Raw genomic sequence first — 20,544 nt, 5'->3', positions numbered from 1 at the left:
GCAACCTGATATAATTAGACCTGCTTTGAGCAGGGAGTCGGACTAGTGATTTCTGAACGTCCCTTCCTGTCCAAATTAATCTATATTTTTATAAATTAAAATAATAGAAAACAGCAGTGGAGAATTTATTAAGTCATCTAACTCATTTCACTGCCAGGTGAGGGCTTCACTTTGCTTGAAACTATTTTAAGTAATAATTTCTAGGTGAAATATATTTATGTTATGTCAGAACTATTTTCTGTGTACATCTCAAAAGACACCTAGGTCATTAATATTTCTAAAACTCCTCTCTTTCTGTAGATGATTGCCAAAGACCATATGGTCACATCCTTGCCTATGTTGTTCCTTTTTAAAGAAATACTTTTTGGTGTCTTCAGAATATGCAGATTCTGCATTTCTTAGGACATCAGTTTGTAAATCTTCTCCAGGATAACATTGACAAGCTGTATAATGAAGAAAGCATTATGTACGTATTGCATGTCCATTTCCTCCCACACTATTGAAACCTCAAATACTTAAGCATCTTAGTTGCTTAAGGTGCAAAGTTGTGTGTGTTAAATAACTTTCTAAAGATTACAAATGCTGTCAAAGTAGTTTCTGTATAGAAACAGATTCTGGCTTCAGAGCTTCGCTTCTGCTTTAACTCTGAGAGGATTCTTCAACTCTTCTTCCACAGGAATTAATTTTATAGACAGTTTTCCTGTATTTGTACCAAACTCAGTTTGTGGGCAGTTGCAGAGGCTTTACTAAAACCCCTTCATGCAACTGTGTTTATAGGTAAGCAGTTTTATGGATTATGTAAATTATTTATTATGTAACAGCTGAAGCCAAGAACAAGCTTGAAGAAAACTGGAGCAAATGACTCATGGCTGAAGACTGACTTAGCAAGGACTGTAGAATATTCATTTGATTAAATAATTTAAGTACAGTTCTGTCTGGGCAGATTAGAAATAGAAAGCAGAAGAATAAGAATTCTAAATTTTCAAGTGTGTTCTCATGAGGTTTTGGAGCAAGATATCTTAAAGCCATTGGAGGCATATCCATGTCCTATGACATGCTGAATACAAATGTGCTAATGCACCTGCATGTATAGGAAAATATTGTATATGATTAAATGATTTAGTTGGTCATGGATCTACTGCTGTGGTGAACAGTTGCAGCACTTCAAAGCCTGTGTGCTGCTTTGTGGAAAAGCATACCATAATGATTCACAGTCTGTGAACGGTTGTCAGTATAGGCTATTGGGTATCTTATATAAAAGTGTATTGAACTTTAAGACTGTGTTTTACAGTGCAGAATCATTCTTAAATAATGAGATTCTGGATTATTTGTTCGTGTGGGTTTTTTGAGTTTGTTGTTGGTGGGGTTTTTGGGTGTTTTTTTGTTGTTTGGGTTTTTTTTGAGGACATGGGAATGTGGCTGTTCTGTGGTTGGTTTTTTTCCCCAAAGTCACTTCCTTGCCTCCTGCTATCACTTGGTCCATTTATAATACAAGTGTTGCCTCCTCCTAGCACACAGCAATGCTGTTCCTGACATTAGCTCATACTGATTACCTATTCAGTGCCTCAGCAAAGAAGGGTCTTTGGAATTTCGTTGAATGACCAGGGTTTGATAAGTGCAGTGTGCCTCAGTTTATATAACATGGTTAAAATCTGTCACAATGTGTACTGCTGGAATTGATATAGTGAGGCTGTAGTGTAGGAAACGAGAAAGAAATTTTGAAGCTGAAAATGCAGTAACTGATACGGAAGCACAAAGACAATACAGCACAGACATTAGAAAGTATTAAGTTCTCTCTCTTTAGAAGTTATTTACCTAATCTTTAATAAAACAGATGTGTTATTTCTTATTCCCAATAAGTGCTCATGTACGCACTTGCAATCTAAATAACCTAATGAGCACTACTCCAGTTAATTCACATATATTTATAAGCGATAGAAGTTTGCTGAGCCAGAGAAATAACTCTGCTGTAGCTTGCAGGGATTGGCAATGAAATGCTTGCTTTGAATACTTGGTGTAATACTATTTCCTGTTCTTTGAAGGCATGGCAATACTCATGGTAACTGTGGTAGTGCAAACCTAATGTAATTGGATGATTCTCAGCTTTTTAGTTTTTTGGGATCCAGATTCAGATGATGAATTCTCTGACTCCATGAGTGGAGAATGAAGGCTTATGTTACAAAGCCTGACCAGAGCTGCTGCTCCACAAAGCCTTCCAAGTGCTGCTTGAAACCATGTCCAGTTTCCAAGAAGTGCACTGAAAGCCAGATGTGAGATAACCTCCTAGATACTGAAATTTTGTGTTCATCAATTCCAACTTTTCCAGTGTCTTCTACCTATGTAGATATCCTGTGAGGAGTAATGTAAATTTTAAATATACTAATAAATTCTAGAAAAGCCTTACTTATATGCTGAGAAACTGTCATGCTTTTAATATTTAAACTCCTTTTCTAGTCTATATAATGCCCATATAAAGAGACCATATATAATTAAACAATTTACATAATCCCAAAGCATTTTTTTTCTGTCAAAAAGTGGGTTTTATTGTCTTGTTCAAGGTCCCTTGTGTTAGTCAGCCATTTAGGCCAAGTTAAGTGGCTTTCACACATAACTGATCTTTGTAAGAGGGACAGAAGAGAACTTGCCAGTGTCTTAATAGCTTTAATTATAAATACCACTAATGTGCGGGTTTATACTCACATCATGTTTTGTCTTCCTTCTCTTGCCTATTTTTTTTTTTTTTTTTTTTTTTTTTTTTTGCTTTAAATTCAGCTGTAAATTCTTTGAAGTAGTGGCCATATTCTTTCCCATGGTAGTTTTTCTGTGGTGTGTAACACAGTAAAACCAGCTCTGGCGTAGAGTTATGAAGGGTTAGAAGTAGGTAGAAACAGGAAGGAGTATGGTATGGTTTTATAATAGCTGTGGCATATAAGTAATTTTTGGGTGTTTACACAGTGCATAATTTCAGTGTTCCAGAGTGACTTATTAATTATTGTGAAATTGCTAATGATGGTCTCTCCATGGTATTGATAGGCACTGTTTGGACAGATACAATGAAGTAGTGTGTGCCCAGAAAGCTCACATGAGGGACATAAAATCAACAGGAAAATATTTCCAGCATAGTAGAGCTTCTGTGAGGATAAAGTCATTAATGTTTTAAACACATTTGAGGATTATCAGATAAGAGGCACGATGGAAGTGTGAAGTAATAACATATGTATGTGTATTCAGAACGTACAATACATTAGTGCAGTTCTGTTTCCATTTGCTATCTTATGTATGTTAAGTATTTTCCATGGGGAAATTAATCCTCATTTCCATTCTGCACTGGCATGACATTTTAAAATTTTATTTAAGTTAAGGTAGGATCTGATGAGTATTCTCTTACTGAACTAAAATCTTTGCTTTTAAATAGTAAAATAAATCCATGTGGAATATATTTTTTTTTGAGCATAACTGTAAAGACTGTTAATAATGGCCAAGAAAGGACTTTATTTTGTATTTTAGTTATTTTAAGGGACAGCTCTTTGTAATAGGGAAAATAATACTAAAAATATTGTGTAATTTAGTATGGAAATTTATAGCTTGACCCAGTAGGAATTTGTTACAGTTTTCCTTGCTACCTGCTTTCATTCCTACTTTGATATACGAGGAGGCATTCTGACAGCTCAGATAGCCACTCTGACAGCTACCCTTAAGTGATTTCCATGGAAAGTTTTGCAAAAGGATGCATGTGCTTTTCCCCATTTTCCCTTCCTCCTCATTTCACCCTCAGGAAAAGGAAAAGGGAAATCTCAACAGCATGATGAAATCTGAAGTTGAGGCTTGTTTTAGGGAACGGTGTGTATTTTGCAAGACTTTCTTCTCTTATAAGATAATCAGCTTTTTGAAGAGTGCTCAGGGGCTTATAAGCATCCTCCAAAGAGTTGTTACTTCTGAGGACCCTGGTATCCATGGTCCTGACATTTTCCATCTCTGGCCTGAGAAGTTTCCTGAGAGCTTACAAACCACAGCCCTGCTCAAAAACCCCCTTTTCTCTGTGTTTTGTGGTCCTCAGCAGCTCTTCCAGGATAAATCTGTGCCTCTCTCCCTCGGACACATTTTGTTTGTGAATTTGTTTCCCATGTTTCCTGTTTAGGTGTCTTTAAACAAATACAGGAAACTTGAATTTACTTTCAGTCAATTACTTTGTCAGGCGCTTCCAGGAGATGTAATCTAGGCTTCAAGGAGAAAATACTGAAATGTGGTACACTTGCCTCTTCCCTAGCAATCTTGGGGCTCCTGAAGAAAACGTCAACGGAGCCCTAATGCTCTGTTGAAATGGCATTTTGATGAGTTACCTTGATTACATCCTCATAAAAATACTGATTCAGATTGTTTTCCGAAGTTTTATTGGGACAATAGCAGTCATGTAATGTCTTGATTCTTTGAGTAACTCCTACAAATTACTAGTAGTACTTCAGCATCTTTTAAGAGCTCAGGTTTGGTCAGGTCTCTGTTTTATAGTTGATGCAAATAAGATGTATGAGGTCCCTGCTGATTACGTGTGTAGGCAGTTTAACTATGGTCATGTGTTGACGCATAATCATACTTTGTTGAATGTTTTTCTCAGACTCTCTGAGCTGGTCAATAATTGTCTGATCTCTTTGCCATTTTGGGTGCCAGATTCGGGCATGGCTTGGTTTCAGTTCAACACCAATAGCCCATATGATTCTGATTTGGTAACTCAGTGCTTTCAAGAGTTATGTGGTGTCTGGCAGTTCAGATGTTTTCCATTCAAGATCATTTCCCAGGTAGAAGAGACTTTAACCACTAGAACTAGTAGACTCGAAGGCTGGGGGAGAGATCTGCTTCTAAATTTTGCATCATAGGAGCAGGCTTTCATTAACAATACAAGCCAGAAAGATAGTTCTCCAGAGTCTTCTGGTTTTCCATCCATGTTTTTTCCTCAGCCCTTTTTATAGCCTGTGAGAGGGAGGGGATCTCCTTATTTGAGACTTCATGCAACTTACTAAAACACTAAAAACTTTTGAAAACACTGTTCAAATCTGTTGTCTTCCGCATCTTCTTAATTGTTAGAGCTGGTGGACTATCTCATATGGATTTGAAATGTGCATTTTATAGTCTAACTTTCTATTTTCTGTCTCAGTTTTTATGAGATTGAGGAAAACAGTTCAGTCAATATTCAGCAGATCTATATACTGCCATAAGTCATGATTATAACTCAACCAAATAAGGGTCCGACATAAGTAATCAGGCTAATTATCAATGGCTTCACATGCAGTAGAGGTTTGGGTTGTTGGGTTTTTTTTAAGTTATTGTTCAGTAAAATAATACGTCATGTCTAGAAATCATGCACAAAATTGTATGATGAAAAATTCTCATGTGACTTACATTCTCACCATGTTACACTTCAGACACTCAAGAATTAAATTGTTGCATGGAAGTTCCTTTTTTAGAGAAGCAGATGCATGCTATTCCTTCCTCTCCTCCACCCTCAACTACAATTTCAAAACCTGCTGTTTCTTGGTGTTACAGTGCTCTTTAAAATAGATTGGAGTTACATAATGCATTTTAATATTTCCTGAATTTGTGAAATAGAGAAGCATATCACAGTCATCTAGAATATATTTGCATGGAATTTTTCAGTACTATGTAATCTCTTAATAGTTTTTAAACTAACTTTAAGTAAACGAGAATAAAGCTGAGAGATCTGTTGCTGAAGCATTCCATAGTTTGCTAGATTGCAAGTGTTTAAAGAGTTTGGTATTAATTTTTTTAAACTACTTTTATTTAGGGTTTTTTTTTCTCTACATATGCTTACATGCTGTCCTTGGAATCACTATCAAGCCTCAAACCGTACAGTTCTGTTTTTTTCTTAATGTTTAGCAGTTTAAACCATTTATTTTACTAGAAACTGAATCCTTCAGGTCAGCGCTTGCTAGGCTGGCTACTGCTGCTCTACTCTGCACTAAATTTTAAGTTGAAAATGTTTTAGCAGAAATACTCTTGGGTTGAAGTATGTGGGAAACAGGGTTGACTGGGTAGACATAAAGATGAGATCAGAAACCTTGGTACTGATTGCAGTCTGTCTCTAGGCCCCTGCATGTGAAAAGGTTATAATTAAGTTAATCTAAAGGAATGTCTGTGACACTCTATTCTCATTCTTGGAAAGGGAGATGTTAAGTACTGAAATAAGAAATATTCCTTTACAGTTTATCATTTAGCTTTCCATTTGTTTCAAGTTGTGTAATTTTTTCCAAAGATTTCAGAAATAAAAATGATAAATAGATTATTTATTTCTATTGTGCACAGGAAAGAGAAAACCTGATTTAAGGTGATAAGCATCTTGTGATTCAGTAATGCAGTATATCAAATCTACTGCTGACAAAAGTTGACATGAAACCATCTGAAATTCCCCATGGCATAGTTTCCTTTTTCTTCTGCTGTTTTTGTAGAACTTGCGTGTGCCCTCATGGCATGTATGACACATCTTTGCTGTCATTTCAAAACTCATGATTGCTTTGCTTTTCAAATGCAGGACAGATCACACTTATCAGAATCCAGCAGAAATTGTTCTTAATGTGTTCCTGTTGGTATCCCATCGAAGTCTATGACTGTTAAAGGAGCACATTAAAGGATAAAGTCAGAATTTGGAGTTCTGTTATTTTCATTTGTGCCTATTTGTCATTCATATTTCTCTGACAACTTCAGAGTGATGACTCCTCTAAAAATGTTGTTGTTTTTCTCAAGCATTAACTCTGTGGACGTATGTGTTGAAATTAGACTTTTGTTACTATGAAGTAGAATATCCCTGACAGTTGTTTAACATGTTAGTATGACTCTAGTTGTTGTTTTCTTTTTCCTTCTCTCTCATAAACAGTCAAATCAACGTACTTCATGGAGCTATGAAAGCAAGTTTCAAGGAATAAGACACATGCACACTGTTGCCAATATCTTTGGACAGAGCTACGGTCACAAGGCAGAGCTCAAATTAAACCATCACATGGCTTCTGATACTGCATTTGAAATTTGAGGGCAATTAGTTTAACATTGTGCAGATACAAGGGATAATTATGCCTTGAAGTACTGCTGGAATCTCCAAAGAGCTTTCATGCCAGCATCCTTGAAAAATTGATTGCTAACATGTAATAAGTAGCAAAAGAATTATACATAGGAAAACAATAATTATTGAAAAAAAACCCTCATAAATTTTCTTAATGATATCTACTCATCACCTCTCTGTGAAATAAGTTCCGATTGCTTGTTGGAACAGGAAATTGGGATGCATTTACTTTAAAAAGCTGTTGGTTATCCATAAAGTATATTCTCACAATTGTTATAATATCTGTGACATGAAACATAATAGTTGTGCAAGTGACCATGGAGTCATGATTGCTGAATAGTGGATTTTCAATCTTTGCTTAGTCAGTTGTGTGACACTGTACGATGCTATTGACATTCACATAAATAGGCTAAGCCTGCATGGTGATTAGCTGCATGAGACAGAGTTAACACCTGCCAGTGATGGAGGTGCCTGCTGTAATAGTCACCCTGACTTAAATCTGAACCTAGGACACAACACAAAGGAATAATCTATTAAAGAATGCCGGTTCTTTAAAGAGCTATATCTTCTCATCTCAATCTAGAACTGTTCATATTGGCAAATTTGTGCTGATGTTAAATCATGCATGAATTAAAGAATTTTTCATAAGTTCATTAGAAATGGTACTACTACTTCAGAACATGAACAGAAAGGTAGAAGTTTAAAAAAATTGCTGTAAACTGACAATCCTGTTTTGTCAAAAAATCCAGGTATTTCAGGTAATGGAACGGGTTCATTAAATTTGTTAAATTTACAGTAACTGAACTTCAACTTATTGTGGCTTTCACTGATGAAAACAGAGCTGTATCTTGGCCATGGTGTCTTTATTAACTTCAGATAAAACAAATGTTCCTCCTAAATCAGAAGTTTCTCCTATATTTAGCTCTGATGCTGTCCAAATATACATTTTACTATGATATGTAGGAAATGTGTTATATTTCTCATTGTAATAAAAAGGCATTGTTCTCTAAAGAAGCTGACTATTTGCTTACTACGTCTTACATCTGATGTACAATGTAGTTATTGAGTGCTCTGTTTTATGTCTGCAAGTAGGTTGAAGACCTAGAATATTTTGGTCATGGAGACTTCCATTATGGAGTTAAAACCTACATTAAGTTAAAATATAAAAATATTATGAAACTAGTCAAGATGTTGTTTTGCCCTTCTGTGGCTCTCCCACTCTCATTACCAGTGGCAAAATACTTTGAATTTTAAGTATTGTGGCCTATTTTTACCAAGCTTAATTAAAATTCTTGGGTTACTTATACTGAAGAAATTGTAAAGGACTACTGTGAATACTGTCAACTTCTTAGACTGAAATATTTGTGAGTCACTCAATAGTGTTACATAGAGAAACATATGAAGATAGCAGTATAGAAAGGATTTTTTTTTAACTTTTGTTAAAACAAAGGTCTCTCTTCCAAAATTCCAATACCAATGAAGTGTTTATGAAAAATAAAGGGAGATAACTTACACCATGTACTATCAGCTAAATCCTTATACTATATGGGGAGGAATGCCAATCAGAATATGAATGGTATTTTTACTGATGATGTAGCCTCCATACATCAGCATGGGAGGGCAGATAAATTTTAATTGGTTACTTTAGCTGGCTGATACTTCTTTTGGAAAATGACAGGAGATTTATTGAAAGGTTTGAAAAGTATCTCCGTTTTTTCTGTTAGAGTTGCCTATACGTTTTTGAAATACTGTTAGTATTTTAAATGAAAATGTATCTTTTTCTTTTCTGAGTATGTGGGGTTTAATTTTTAAATGGTCTGATGGTACAGAGATCCAAAATAAAGGGAAAAGTGTGTTAGAGTATTATCTAGTAGATATTGGGAAAATTCCAGTAAGTGAAATTTCACTTCAAGACTTTTATGTTAATGGAACTTCTTGAATCTTCTATTTTGAAAGACTTTAATTATATATATTTTTTTTCTCAAAGAGAAAACCATAGGCTAGAGGTTTTGAAGTCGTTCCTGGAAGGTCCACCCTGAACATTTTTCCAAACTGAAAATATTCAAACATTTGTGTTTGACTCTTCTGCAGGAGAGTGGAGGCTCCCACGGCTGCCCCACTCCCAGCAGGTTTCCTGGGCTGTGGCTGGGGTAGCTGGAGGCAGGGAGGGCTCCAGCAGAGCAACCCCAGAGCTCCCCTGGGCCAGGGCAGTCAGGCTGCTGGCCGTGTGCCAGGGAATGTTGCGTTGGCAGAGACAGAGTATTTCCATGAACCTCCTGCGTTATGTCTTCCTGCAGGTAGTGGAGAATGGGGATTGCTCCCTTCAGGGGTACCTCTGTGGTAAAGCTGTGTAATCCTGGAAGACATGGGCTGTCTAAGAATTTGTCCAAATTCCAGATTAAAAAAGACCCACAACTAAACAAGCACACAAAAGCAACCAAATGCACAACTGACTGACATCCCCCCATCCCCATTTTACTTCAATTTCTTCAGAAATGCTTCCATAAATTAATAAATAACAGGTAACAGATTCTCTTTCAAAAGAAGTCCTTTTGGCCAGCTTCACAAGAAAGTTTACGTGGACATTCAATAGCACTATAGTTTGTAAGTCTTAGCAATTTCTCATTGTATTATATGGGTAGAATTAATTTGTGGGAAAGGAATGTTTTTGAGCCTGAAGTGATAAGCAGATTTGCAAGTTCAAGCAGTAATTGTTGATCCAGCTATTAATTCAAATGAAAAAAATCTGCTGTATTGGTGACCAAAGCATAAGCCTAAATTGTAAACAGTATCAAATGCTACAGGATGCTAATCCTGGCCACCTCTTGGGGAATGGGTAGGTTGTGTTGCTTGTATTTAACAAAGATATATAGAGCTGGTTGTTATTATTTAAAAGTTATCAAATAAGTGTCTTGGAGGGAGTAAGACTTTTTGGTAGCTGACAAGGTCTCTAGCTTTGAGTGGTCATGGGTTTTCTAATACGGGCTGTCCTTCTGTCGTATTTTGGAGCAGTCTGTGGAGTTCAGGAGACACCTGTAGTTTGGTTAGAGGAGGGAAAAGTGCTGGTTTGTTTCCACTACTCAGAAAAATTCTGGATAAACCAGCATCATTAGAGAATGCCATATCATAACGTCCAAACACTTAGGGAACTATCCTGGTATTTGGGAGACATCAGTTCAGTACATGACTGACATGGGCTGTTTTCGTGACCTGGGCCAGGCAGCGTGCCAGGGTCACTCTGTGGGGATTTCTGGCTTGACCTTCCTGAAATTGAAGTGCTGAGTTCAAGCTCACTTTCAAAACTTCTTGTATTCTGAAATGCGGAGATAAAGACAAAGCTAGCCTTCTAAAGGTGACTTCACCTTTCTGTAGACATTGGTTTAAGACTAGATTTCTGATTTTCAGCTGGCTAAAGAGAGGTGAGATGACCCCCACTGCTAGTCCCTTGGCACTGACCCATTTCTTCCTCTCTTAAAATGAAATTACTGTATTTATGTACTTCGCGGGATGAATGTTTATTTTATTATTATTTTACTATAAAAGTATTAAATATGTATTTGGGCAACCTGATAATGGGATTCATCAGGTACTCAAGACAGACAGCAAATTATCCTTTAGTGGCTACATTTCATATAGATCTACAGTTTGCTCTTGGGTTGGACAGAAATGCTGTATTTCTGCACCTATAAATATGATTCTTGGTAGTTCTAATAATATTTCTAATGCAAATACTGTTATCTGAGAAATAGCATGCCTGACACATGGAATATCCCTGGATTTTGGGAAAAGTGGCCTGGATTTAAATACCTGAAGGTAAGGCTCATTTTGGTAGAAGAGAAGTTAAGTCTCTTGGGCTTTTCTTGTCATCCACTAGAACAGTAGCTTGGATTCATAAACTTGTTTCTGGTTTACTGTTGATTACTGCTTAGAATATTTGGCTACAGCGTGAATGGGAAAACTGTCCAGCATAAGGTGATTGATTACATGCTAGTATTTTTACCAGTCTAGATAGCCATTTTAATCCACCGATAACTTCAACTTAAAACCTAAATTTATGTTGATATTGAGTGGCGTTCTCCAGTAACTAAGGAAATCTGTACAGTAGCTGTAGAATCTGAAATCTGTGGACTCAGCTCTTATGTATGCTGAACTGAGACCCACTGAGCTCTTCACTAAACACTGTTAAGGTATTTAGAGAATTACGTGGAAATCTATACAACAGAGATGTAAGAGTTCATCAAACTTTTTTCTTTCTTCTTTTCTTTTTTTTTTTTTTTTTTCATTTCAAGAAGGTTAAAAATATTGAATATCTACTTCAGGCTGTGAATGGTACAAGGAGTGGTACAAGTACTTCAGGGAGTGAGCAGGGTTCTCTGGAAAGTATTACTCACATGATAAGGCTGTATTTCTCCAGGGAGATGATACCTTTTGGTAAAGCAGTGGATCCGTCTGTAAAAAAGGGACAAAGTGTTGGGTATACAGATCCTCCTTCGAATATGAGCTGGATTGCATAATTGAAAGCTAACGTAACATACACGCACGTAAGGCTAAAGTAATAAGCAGTGCTAGCTTTAGCTTTCATTAAGGAGACAATGCTTTTCTGTGCAGTAGAAAAGTTCTCATGACACAGATTTTTATTGTTCTATAATGCTGGTTTTAAGAGTGTGGTGGCTTTTAATTTGTGTCCAGTAATAAAGCCTGTTGAGATCTTTATACCTATAACCGGTTGTTCCTTTCATTGGAATCAGCTCCTGCCTTTGAAACACTACAGTACCACTGTAAAAATGAAATATATATTTCATAACTGTAAGGCAGTATAAGATAGAAAGAAGTGTTGGTTTATGTGTAAATTGATTTGTATTTTTAAAGTAATGAAAGGGGGTTTTGCCACTTTTTTCTTTTTTTTTTTTTTCTTCTTCTTCAGCGTTTACATGGTAGGTTAGAAAAGCTGAAAGCATATGGTAGCAATTTTTTAACCTCTCCACATGAGGTGCTTGTCAACGGAGGTCCATACGTCCAAAGCTAGTTAATAACAGCTGCAGGCCAAAGTTCCTTTAAGAGCTATTGCTATGTTCCAAGATTCTCAAAGACTTTGAACAAGTGAAGTTGGCCACAAGGGAAAGCAGCAGGTCTGCATTCTGCTTGTTAAGTGAACCCTGTTTGAACAGAAAAAAAATGTGGCAGAAAGTCAGAATTTTCATGCTATAAAACTTGACCATAAAATATCAGATAGGATTGCCTAGTAGGCTGCTGCAGTTTAGCCTAAATGAACCATTCACTTCAATCTAAAACTTTATTTTGCTGATTGCATGAATGAACATATATAAGGTTTTTCTGAGGAAAATTTGGAAGACTTATTATACCAAATAATATTTTTGGAAAGAATTCAGAGGATCCCGAAACATAGGAATACAGTTCTGTTTGTGTTTACATTTTGGATATATACAATATGAAGTAGAAAGGGAAGAATGTATGTGAAGAAGAAAGAATTGCAATTCTCTTGACCTTGTGCTGCTTTCTCAGTTTTATGTTCATTTCCATTTTTGCCATGTTCTTTTCAAAGCTGTAGTGAATTACAATTAAGAGAATTCCCTCCAGACAGCTTTCCATGGAGTTTGTAGTTACTTTGCAGTTTGGAAGAAGTCCAGACTCAAAATGTGAAATCACTTTCTCAAAAGATATGGTCTGTGTATTTTTGCCTATTAGTTGAAAAACTTCATGCTATGTTAAAGCCTTTATCAAAAAAAGTTCTTTAGAAGCATTTAGAGGGGACAAAGCTGTCTGGCTGGTTATCTGCCAGTAATAAAGTACCAATAAACAATACTCATCGTTGTTGTTAAGTAGAATATGGGCAGGATGCTTAACAGGGAATATGTTTTGTGCTCTACACCAGAACGGTGCTGGATCAAAATCTGATATTTGCGATACATTTCTAGGACGCTGAGTGCCCCTAGGTGGTCGCAACTAAAAGTACAGCAGGAACGGTTTTCCCCTGCGCATCTTGTTCCTGCTGTCAGACAGCAAACCTCTTGCTGGCCCTGGGTGCTGGTCTTGGCTTCTGTGGCACATTTTTGGGAGGCATTACTATTAAAGAAGCACTGCTTTTGCTTTTACTAAGTCTCTGCTTCACTGGAGAGTGTTTGTGTGGTATTAATTTTAATCTGGAAATTGCTGACATACTAAAGTGGCAGTCTATCATTACTCCCACTTATGGCTCCAATTTAGCCCTTGTCATTGCAGTTGTCAGTATCAATTGGGGATTAGATGGGGTTATGGGATGCAGAGCGGATGGTCAGTGGGTCAGTACCACTTTTCATTTCTTTTTAACACAACCTTTTTATTATCAAGCCCATGGATACAATTTTGTTACTGCTTTTCAGGTTTTTATATACATAGAATGTTTTGGGTGTAAATCACTTCCGGAATTGTCTTGGGGTTCTTTACATTCCTTTTCTCTACTGTATTTGAAATATATAAGCAATGAAATGACACAAAAGTGGTGCCATTTCTAAAATATGCATTTCTAAAGTCACACAGACAGTTCTTTTGAAAATACTCATTTATAATGTGTTGATCCTTAGAAAAGATATGTATTGTAAGAATTATCCTTCCAACATCTGCACAAATGTGTTGTTAATTTGCTGTTGTAAGGGAAGCAAGCATTGCACAAATAATGGAAATATGAGTTCCAAAGATGGTAGAGCCCATTCCAAACGTTAAGACTTTTAAATTGAATAATGGAATACTACGTAATAATACAATTTATTTTAATCTTCATTAGATAAACAGTGTCTCAAATCTCCAAGTATAGTATGTGAGAAAACAAAGTTTGCATTTTATCCTAAGGGCTAGATATTCACTGACATGCAGGCTTCTGCAGGGAGGGAGTGGAAAAAAAAAAGGTAAATCTTTCTCTTGCTCTCTGAGAATTCTGGTGATTTTGCTTCTATGGTAACCAATTAGCCAGAGCTTATTACTCATGTAAAACAGGAACTGTTTGCATTTTCAAAACGTTCACTTGCAAAACAGCATGTCTAAATGATAAAGTTAAATTTCTTTCCCAAGACCACAAGTCTTCTTTGTAGGTGGAAACAACTAAGTTTACAGTTTAAAAAGCAAGGGAAAAGGCGCTCCTAGGCAGCAGCATCCATCCACACTAAAAGCAAATATTTGTTTTTGGAGGAGAGAATGGCTGTCCCCGGAGCAGCCAGCTTAGCAAAAGCAGGAATGGAAGGGCAGAGCTCATCTTTTATGGAAGTCAGATAAATTTCATGCTCTTTAACATCGACTGTGACTGCAGGCTTTTCACTGAAGCCTGGCTCCTTCCCCAGCATGAACAAAATAGGAAAAGTGATTAAAGTTCACTCAGTACTGGACAGCAGGAGGCAACCGCTCCGGTATCTTCAGCTGAGGAAGAGGGCGAGAGGGCTCTTAATAAGACTTGTGAGGCTTCTTTGAAGAAAAGAAATAGGACTCGTAGGGCCTATAGGTTCCTACACTAAGATCCATTCATTTCCTGTACTTCATATGGCTTCTTTGACACATTGTAATATTGTCATCCCCTTCATTAAAATGTTCATTATGAAAGGGGAAAGAGAGAAAATGTAACTGTTAACTGGAGTCAAGGGTCAGCAAGTTCTGCTGTGAGCAAAGGGCTTGGAGCTGCCTTAGATAATAGCGGCAGCTCTGGGGCAGATGCGACAGACAGATGGAAAATGGAAATATGAAGCTTACAAATTGTCCTGTTTAGTGTCCAGTCTTGTGACGGACAGGAGTCTTGAGCATCCTGACAGCTCTCAAAAGGGTGAAGTGGCTGGCAGATCCTCCTGGATCCTGCTTTTTGGCTTTTCCCCCCTGTCTCTTTTTTGTTGCTTCCTTTTTAAAGTTGTGCAATCAGTATTCACACATTCTTATAACTAATAGGATTAGAGGCATTGCAAAGGGATTTGAACAAGATAATTAGTTTATTGCTTAGCCCACAATATAACAGGCAAAACCCCTCTGAGAAAAGGCAGACAAAATGGGTCAGAAAATGTGTGGGAAATGAGGTAAGGCCTCTCACAATCAGCTATACCAGTATGAAAGGGTCTTGGAGTATTCATTCATTACTGCAGACTGTTGACTTTTTTGGCTTGGCCACCAGAGATGTCAAGGAAAGAGACTGAGCCGAGCAGTGGGAAGTGTTGCTGGACACCAAGGAATCCGTTTCAAATGCTTAAATGCAGTTTCACGTTCTTTGCCACCACACCACACAGAGCAACACTGGAAAATTGAAGCGCACAGCCTCAAGTGCTTTACAAAGCTGAAGCTGCAAAAGCAAAGCTTCTCGTCAACCTTGGCTTGATTGTGCACTCAGAAAGAGACAGGCAACTGAAGTATTGAATCAGGAAACTTACTTTAATATTATGTTTGAACCACTATCTAGCAGAGTTATTTAAAACATAAATTTTCTAGCAGTGGGCTGAAGCATTCCATTTAAAAATATCTTTTCTTGCTTTAAGACACGCCACACAGAAAAAGCCCCCAAATCCAGCCCCCCACTCTCTCCCCTCGCTAATACCACTATGGTGCGTGAATTACTAAGTGATGGTACTCAGTTTCCAAAGGAGCAGCAGGAAATACTTCAAAGTTCCTGCCTTTTTTTTTTTTTTTTTTTTTTTTTTGCCTGTGAAACTTGTATGACCCACCAGCCTGATCAAAGCTGTCAGAAGTTATTAGGAGACATGTCGACCTGGGCTTGCCTGTGTATGGTAACTGAGAGGTGCCTCCTCTTCTGTGGAAGAAACAGCAGGAGCTGCTCTAATGAACTGGCCAGCAGCTCCATCTTGCAGTGTATGTACAACCAGAGGTGAGAAGAGGTTAATCCATAGGGGAACTAGTTAGGAAAGTGAAGTGAAGAATACCAGGGAGTTGTATGACCAAAATTCAACCTGAAGTCAAAGATGGTTGCTGACATCTTCTGTTTCTTTTAATGAAACTTTCCTTTCAATCTGTTGCTTTTTGTGTCAGCTTGAAAATTTTTAATACTTCACCTGCAGTGCAGGAGTATGCATTAAGTACAGTACAGAATGTCTCATTGCCTGTAGCAAATTGACCTCCTATATCTTATTTCTGATGGAGATTAGATTCCTAATCTTAAGATTAAGCTCACTTTTATTTCAGCGTAGGGATTTATTACTATAATCTTCATCTGCTCATAAATGTATAAAAGACAAAAGCGTTCACTACTAGACATGTACATACCTGGTAGTAATATGAAATCCTTATACTGTAATCCTAGCTGTTGTGATTTTCATCATTAATGCATTTACCCCAGAGTTTTATCCTGGTTTTATTTTTTAAAGAATCTGGCAGTTTCCCTTTGTTATTTAAATGCTTTTTCTGCAATTCTCTGTTCAACTGCAAGCTAAGATGTCACCTCTGCCTCAGCTGGGATTCTCTATTTTGTGTTGCTTGTATGTAAAAAGGGAATAATGAATATTGAAAATACTGTGGAAATCAGACCCTGTGAGATACTTACTGGTTCTTCAGGTCAGGCATTTTACCACACATGTGTTTACATACATGGAGGGTAATTTTCCACTGGAAGAGAAGTGTGTCCCTAATGAAAAAACAAAACAAAGCAAGAAACCCCCGCAAGTAGAAATTGCTGGAGGTATACAGAAGTCTATGTAAGATTCTTCTTTCTATTCTATATAAAAAGAGTTGTTAGTCAGTATTACAAATAATATGTATCCATAATGAAATTTCAGCTAGATTAAAGAGAAATGAATTTTAAAACAGAAATTCAAGATAAAAAAAAATATATCTTAAAGTTCATCAGACCATTTATTTTTAAGTGTAGACTTAACACCTGAATAAAATCAATGGGACTGACAAAAACTTATGGTTTATTTTGTATGGCCATGCTGTTTTGAATGCTGGCTTTGAATTTGGTAAGTCCTTTTCCTTGGAGTACCAGGATTTTAAGTTCTGTTTAGGATGGGGTTATATAGCATCTCTTTTCAAGTCTATATTTCTATATGATTGTTTGTGTTTGGATAAACTGCTCAATTAGTACAGCTCATCAAAACATCACTGGACATATTTTCCCTTGAGATATTTGTGTAATACATGATATCAGTGAGGAAAATTTGGCTTATTTTCATTATTTATAGACATGGATGGGAAGATGGTTAACAGAGGGCGAAAGCGACACGTAAGAAGAAACTGCAAAAAAATCCCACAACCAACCAATTGCAAATCAGGAACTGAATTACATATTCTGTATCACTACTGAATGCTGAATCTGATCTTTTCATTTTCACATATTGCAGACCTTTCATTCTCACCCATAATCTAGTTAAAATTGATACTAAGGGAAAATATTTGAATATTTTTATCCCTGTTTGGAGCAAACATTTGTAGACCTATCCTCATGACTTCTTGGTTCCTTTGGTGTTTAGTGTATTTTTAGTTTGCATATCTGAAGCATACAGTACCACTGTAATCCAGCTCTCAGGCTTACTCAGTTGTAAGTCAGGGATGAATCCTTATCTGTGTTTACTGTAGCTCTTCCAGTGTATATTTTAAGTATTTTTGATTCTTTCCAGAAGACCTACCACCTACCATGCTGTCCTGGGTAGCACAATTCCTGTGTTACTCTGCCAGGACATAGACCTGACACAAAATTTTAAAATATAGTATTGTCTTGAATGGTCAGTCCTCCTGAAATACTGACCTTCTGCCCCAAAGCTGTCTTCTATCTGGCCAAGAGCTGGAGGAGATTTCTGTCTCTGAGAAAAATCCTTTAAATGTTGTCATAAGGAATGCTAGGGAGAAGCGTGTGAGGACTATGCAATTTCAAAGTTATTTTTGTAGCGGGGGGTAACTGAGAACTTGGCAAGATCCAACCCCACCCCCCAAAGGAAAAACAAAAAGCAGCAACAAACCCCTGAATTTTTTTAAATATAAAAGATTATTTTGTTAAGGACACGTACGTAGTCCTGTTGCCTGAAGTGTTATTTACCTTAAGTATTTATATAAGTATAAATCTATAAATTAAATACATTAATTATATATATATATTAATATAAATATGAAATATTATATGTAGTTTGTCATGGGACAAGATGATAATTTATAGAATGATTATGGAGAAGAAAACTATTTTCTTACTTTCTTGTTCTGCCTCTCCCTCTAAGGTGTATTTTGTCTTTGTTCATATACACTTAAATTAAGGAAACCTGTAATTAAAATGTGTTCACTGCTGCTTTTCAGTAAGTTGTTTGTGATTCAAAGATACATTTGATCACATATTTAACCCTAAGCATGTGAGTAGTTGCAATGAATTCAATGGGATTTAAGTGAATACTTTAAATTGTATTTCAGTGCTTTCCTGAATTGGGATGAGATTATTTGTATGTTTGCAGTTTGTAAGAGCTATGTTTAGCACAGTTAGTGTACTTTTCGATCCTACATCTCTGAAGGTGCTGTACCACAACCTAGGCACTTCATCTTGTGACAGTCCATGTTAGGAGAGTGTAATAGATTTTAATTTATGTAATAATTAAGAGCTTTGAAGAGTAATGCTTTTGTTTGTTTTCAGAATTGGTGGGGATGAGGATCTTTCCCTGAAAAATACATCATCCCTAACCTATCAAAATCAGGGTAGTTGGTTAGTTTGTTGTTTTTTGTTTGGTTTTGTTTGTTGGTTTGGTTGTTGTTGGGTTTTTTTTAAAGAAAAAAAAAAAAGAAAAAGCCAAAAAACCTGCAAAATAAAATTCAAGTGAAAGCCAAACCAAAAAACCCTGAAATGATCATTAGGAAGTTGGGGGGGTGGGGGGGTGGCACAGGATTTGGGTTTTTTTGAGTTTTGGTTTTGTTGGTTTCTTTTAAGGTCAAAAAATAACAGTGATTTAATTACTCCCTGGTTTTGTGGGTGAGGATTGAGAAGTCAAGGATGCTCTCGGGCATGTCTGGGGATAGCGGGAGAGATGTGCAATAAGTGGTTTTGCTCACATTGTTGGAATATGTGTTTATGGAAAACAGATTTCTGTCGCACAGCGGCAGCTGAAATCAAACTTTTCTGCCTGTTTTCAAGACAGGTAATTTCTGTGAGATCCATCTCACTTCCAAATCACCTTAAATGTGCAGAGTAGATAGTTAAAGTTTTGACTGACCTGAATTTACTACAAACATCTTGGTTTTAAATTAGGGAAATCAAGTTGTGTATTTGTCGTGCACTGGTTAAGAATTAAAGCCGAAAATCATGCTGACAAATGAAGTGAATGTGAACGGGATATAGAGTTACTCTGTGATTTACTACATTGTCCTAAATACCTTAGATGTATAACTCTATAGAAATTTTAGCTCTTTACTGCCATAAAGCTGTGACTTTCTTAAGTGATGTATCTTCAATAATTCTACAGTGTTTTGATTCATAAATGTTGAATAGATTGGCTTAAAAAATGCATTTTAGTAGGCCTTTTGACAGATGTGATTTAAAAGCTTAGAGAAACCAATGCACCTGTCACTTTTAATTGCAGAAAGCTTTCCATCTATTAACTGTATTTTGCCAGAGCCTTGTAATGAAAAAGTTCCAGTATCTAATTTAATTTAATTTTCTTTGGGTTTGCCAGAAGAGCAATTAATTTTTAAAACTTCCAACTATTAAGTTGTGCTTCAGAAAGCAGTCTTTGTATCTCATATACCATTAAGTTTCATCATATGCTTGTCATACCTTAGGAACATCTTGATATCCTTGAAGAAATGTGGCACTGAAATGTAGACATATTGTCTGTAGCACTAGGTAGGGTTTACAAATACAAATGTTCGTATGATTGGGTTATTCCTATCCATCATTAGATTGCATCTGGAGCTGTAAGTACACCTGTGCCTGGCAGGTTTGCGTTATCACCAGTGCATATGGGGACCATGTGTCAGTCTTCCAACAAAGATATATAGCCGTGCGTAGAGGCAGGGTTGGATATGGTTGTGTTTCAGCCTCTAAATCAATTTCTGGGACCTTTGCTACAGATGTTGCAAACTGCAGGTCTGTAAAACAGTGTGCTGTAATACGAACTGCAACAGAAGAATAAGCATGAGTGGGAATTAGCCACACTGCAGTAGATAGCAAGTGCAGTGGAGCCTGTGTAGAAGCAAATACTCACACCTTCTCAGCAATCTGTGTAAATATCATTTAAATTTGATCATCTCAGATCTCTGAGCTGGTCCCAGTCTCAGAGGAGATCTGTTCTTACTCAGCTAAAAGAGTAAGTACAGATACATGTGCTGGTTGTTGCAAGATACATGTCCTGGGATTTTTGAGCCAATGAAACTCTTACTGAATTCCTTAGAAGTACAAATGGATTTACACAGACAGCTTTAGCAGCAGGCCTGGCTGTGTAGTGCCAAGATGATAGTTCCCTTTAATGGCTATTATTGATATCAGTGCAATAACATGTTTTGACATTTAGGCTTATTTCTTATATGTCCTT

General features: G+C 36.8%; 1 protein-coding gene and 1 long non-coding RNA gene across 14 annotated transcripts in view; both read left to right on the top strand.

The window, feature by feature from the left end:
• SLIT2 (slit guidance ligand 2) overlaps nucleotides 1-20,544 on the top strand; it is a 266,328-nt gene that overhangs the window by 120,727 nt on the left and 125,057 nt on the right. The window lies entirely within an intron of this gene.
• Nucleotides 1,641-18,804, top strand: LOC308056416. Its single transcript, XR_013924824.1, has 2 exons — nucleotides 1,641-11,253; nucleotides 11,300-18,804. It is a non-coding gene; the product is annotated as an uncharacterized lncRNA (long non-coding RNA).

The sequence above is a fragment of the Falco punctatus genome (assembly GCF_963210335.1).
Source record: "Falco punctatus genome assembly, chromosome: 1".
Lineage (NCBI taxonomy): Eukaryota > Metazoa > Chordata > Aves > Falconiformes > Falconidae > Falco > Falco punctatus.
The sequence above is the reverse complement of the archived record's forward strand: the minus strand, read 5'-3'. Positions and strand labels throughout refer to the sequence as shown.